Here is a 4,379-nt window from a genome sequence, read left to right on the forward strand (position 1 = left end):
GCCACATGGGAAAAACGAAGGGAAAACTCCTATATGGTAACTTTAAATACAGATTTAAATATAGTCTACCTATGCCATATGGGAACAAACGAAAAGAATTTAAAATCTGAACCCTGGAAAGTCACGAAAACTAATTCTCCACCAAGCTTGGTGGGCTATTTTGTGTGGTTATACACGGATCCCTAGAAAATAACTTCCAATAGGTGAAGCCATTTAAAAGTATTGTTAATACCTTAAAAAACGTTTTTGATTTGCTTATCTATCAAACTGCACCAATAAACGAGATAAACCGCTGGGTGGGCTATTTTGTGTGGTTATACACGGATCCCTAGAAAATAACTTCCAATAGGTGAAGCCATTTAAAAGTATTGTTAATACCTTAAAAAACGTTTTTGATTTGCTTATCTATCAAACTGCACCAATAAACGAGATAAACCGCTGATGGGCCGGGTTTTCCCCATAAACGAAATATTGTATTGTGACGTCACAGTGCCCGCGAGTGACGTTTTCTACAACTTTGAAATTTGATTTTTTAAACGTTCATAACTCAAAATACTCCTTAGGGACGAGTAATTCAAATATGCATTTTGACACAAGGGTCTACAAAAATCTCTATAACTTTATCCCTAGGACTGGCTTTGTTCGAAAGATGATGCATTTTCGTTCTTTCTAGCTATTAAAAATATAGCGTTACTATTTGAAAATTTTGATTAATTTTCACTGAAACATCAACAATTTTTTTTGTGAAGAATGGTTTGCCTGGAAAGGCTTGTTTTACCGCCAATTTTCGTGCAAGTTGCTAATAATAATGTATTTATGACCCTGCTACTATCCGTTCTTAGCTGCTTGCCGCAGTTTTTGCAAAAACTATGTTTTCATGCAAACTAGATGACCTCTGATTTGAACTGTTGTAGATTGATTTGATGCGAGTAATTTTGATATTTTTTTGGCTTTTTTAGTATTATTTTGTTGTTCTGTCTTGTATTTATATTGTTTTTTGTGTATTTACCGCCTCAAATAATGTTTACTGTGCGCACCTTTTCTGTCGAAGAGGCAGCTGCGATATGTTGTGATGTCGATTCGTGTGACGAAAATATGAGTTTGTCTGAATCAACATACGATTCATGTGAGAGTGATGACTTTATCGAACCAATACTTACTGCATCACCTTCAACCTCTGCAAATATCCAGCCTGTAAGTGTTCAAGATCAAGAGGTATCCAGTACGGACAGTGATGTCAGTTCAGCATGTGCCCAACCGGTTCACCCAAAAAGAGCAAAAATGACCAAGGTGAAAACGAACAGAAAAAGACCCAAGGTAACAAATACATCTAACATTCCTCATGACCTGCAGGATTTTAACTGGGAGCCTGTAAACAATAGTTTTGAAACAAGTTTCATACCCCAGTCATCAAGCTTTAGTGAAACATCAGGTTACGGTGGTGATTTAGTTTTGGCAGACTCTACTCCTCTAGATTTACTTGGACTTTTCCTTACTAATGAATTTTGGCAACTATTAGTGGATATCTTCAAAAGCAAACTGACGAGCTGCCAAAATTTTCCAAGTTCAGGAAATGGAGTCCTGTTACACATGCAGATATAAAAGCATATTTTGCCATGAATTTGCTTATGGGTCTGTGTTCAAAGCATTCGATAAAAGACTACTGGTCCATGTATTCTTATACAAATACAGCTGGCATATCAAGTCTGATGCCAAGAGACCGTTTCCAATCAATTCGTGCCTTCCTACATTACATTCCAAGAGGACAACCCGGCCACGACAGAATTTTTAAAATAAGAAATATTGTTGAATTAGTAACTAAAAATTTTTCAAAGCATTACACCCCGCATAAAGAATTATCATTGGATGAGATGACAATTGCGTACAAAGAACGGAGTAGCATAAAGCAATACAATCCAATAAAGCCTAAAGTGTTTGTCCTCAGTGAAGCAAGGACGGGATATGCACTCCAATGGGACCTGTACACGGGTAAATCCGAGGATGTGGACAGCAGTGTTAGTAAAACACATGCTATTGTAAGAAAACTGAGTCAAGAATATCTACATAAAGGCCATGACATCTACATGAACTCATACTACACGAACCCATATTTAGCTAACGAGCTCAGCAAACTCAAAACAGGTGTTTGTGGCACCATAAGTGCAACAAGAAAAGGAATGCCTGAATCGTTAAAAAAAAAGAACTTGAAAACTAAAAAGGGTGATGATCCTATCTTTCTCAGAAGTGGTGATCTTCTTGCATGTGCCTGGCATGATGTCAGAAGACTGACTATGCTATCAACAATCCACAATGCAAGTTCTACGGAAACAACAATTAGGTCAAAAAAAGTGGATACCGGTACTCGGACAATTTTAAAACCAATTTGTGTTGCCGAGTACAACAGACATATGGGTGGGGTGGATCGGATGGACCAGAGGATGAAGACATATATCTTCCCACACAGATCACACAAGTGGTATATGCGCATTTACGATGGCATAATTAGTATTGCCATGGTAAATGCACACATTATTTCTTTTAGTTGTCCTAGTTCATCAAATAAATGGCATAATTAGTATTGCCATGGTAAATGCACACATTATTTCTTTTAGTTGTCCTAGTTCATCAAATAAAAAACCCAAGTCATTGAAGCAGTTTATTGAAGAGATTGCTTCAGAATTGCTAAATGGATACACCAGTGCAAGAAAAAGGGCTGGAAAACAGCAAAGCCCTCTGCATTTCAAACGCCTCATACCATTTCAGCATCAACATTTTCTTGAAAAAACAACCAGAAAATCCTGTCAATGTTGCAATAAACAAACAATGACACTGTGCAAAAAATGCAATGTTTCATTATGTGCATTAGATTGCTTTGAAAGATACCATAGCCTACAGGAATATCGTATGAAATAAACACTCGTGAACTGAATTTTTTTTTTGTAATATTGTCGAACTGTGTATGTCTTTCTTCATGTTTACAGTTCATTTCTGTGCAGTTTTACTTCTTCACACATACTGTGCTTCATTTCTATGCCAAATAAACCAATTTTTACAATTTTTTGCAAAAATTTCAGAAATACAAAAAAATCCGAAAGCTTTCATTACTTTCTTTATGACATCAGCGTTACGGATGACGTCACCAAAAAAATAAATACATAATTTTATACAGTAAGCTCAGGGCTACAACTTGGCAATTGATAATTTTTGTCATACTAAACCAGAAGTTGCATAAAAACAGAAATAAAGTGTTTTACAGTGACGTCATCAAAAATATAAAAATACTAATTTTTAGAAAATTGCTTCCCCTACAATTTTATAATAGATCGTTTTGGCGTACCATAAACACACGATGCGCCAGAGCGCTAGACCCGACGCCAGTTCAAATTCCGAAAATGTCCGAAATATATCTCGTCCCCAAAGGGTTAAATTAATGCGAATTTTTACAAACTGGCTGTTAATTTAGCATCAGTGGACATAAAACTATATATTCTTATGCAAAAAACTGCGCAACCATAAGAACCGTGGGCCGGACTCTTTAAGGAATGTATTACTTAGGCTGTTGTTACTGTTGAAAAGAACAACGCCACTTTTCGAAACCAGTGGCAGAACAATTTTTTTGAAATTGAAGAAAGAAATAAACTTTGCTCTCCCAAGTTACGAAGGTATCATCCGGACATTATACGATGGGCTATTGAGCTGTATTCTCGATCTCCGGCAGCATATAACTATATTCGAAGCAGTCAAGTTTTAACCTTTCTTGTGCAAAAACCATAGAGAACTACAGGTATAAATAACGGAAAATATTTGGTCCAGTTATTAAATTTCGTTTTATGAAATCAGAAATTCTATACTACCAATACTGGGTATTAGTCAAATTGGTGTTGAAGAACTTGAACGAGCTGTCAAGAATGCAGGCGATTCTTTACAAGGATACTTAACACTTTATGGGATGAAAAGTAAGTCTATCATTTTCATATGACTACAATTAATATTTACCTGTTTTATACAGTAAATGAAAAGCTGGTGATTAAACATGGAAAACTTGTTGGTTTTGTTGATTTTGGACATGTTAGTTCTTCTGAAGAGAGCTGTTTAGCAAGTCATATTTTAGGTAAATACAAGAATATGTATTAAATGTTATGTGCTGTTTGTATGATTTCATTTATCATGTTGTTTGCAGTATTTTATGTCCGCACAAAACAAAGGGAGGTATCTATTCCCATTGCATGGTACCCAACAAAATCAACTCCAGCATATGTATTGTCATTAATGTTTTGACAAGTGTGAAAAAGCAGGGGTGCAAATTCTTGCTGTTGTAGCTGATGGTGCACCACTAACACAAAGTTTTTTAACTGGTTAGTGGCTTCATGAAATACTCT

At 35.9% G+C, this 4,379-nt stretch overlaps 2 protein-coding genes across 3 annotated transcripts in view; one reads left to right on the forward strand and one right to left on the reverse strand.

Annotated features, from left to right (window-relative positions):
• The window catches only part of LOC100187247 (lamina-associated polypeptide 2-like), a 24,650-nt gene that overhangs the window by 8,928 nt on the left and 11,343 nt on the right, over positions 1 to 4,379 (reverse strand). The window lies entirely within an intron of this gene.
• LOC113475031 (piggyBac transposable element-derived protein 4-like) overlaps positions 1 to 4,379 on the forward strand; it is a 7,644-nt gene that overhangs the window by 1,108 nt on the left and 2,157 nt on the right. The gene's annotated exons all lie outside the window — the stretch shown is intronic.

The sequence above is a fragment of the Ciona intestinalis genome, unplaced genomic scaffold (assembly GCF_000224145.3).
Source record: "Ciona intestinalis unplaced genomic scaffold, KH HT000084.2, whole genome shotgun sequence".
NCBI lineage: Eukaryota > Metazoa > Chordata > Ascidiacea > Phlebobranchia > Cionidae > Ciona > Ciona intestinalis.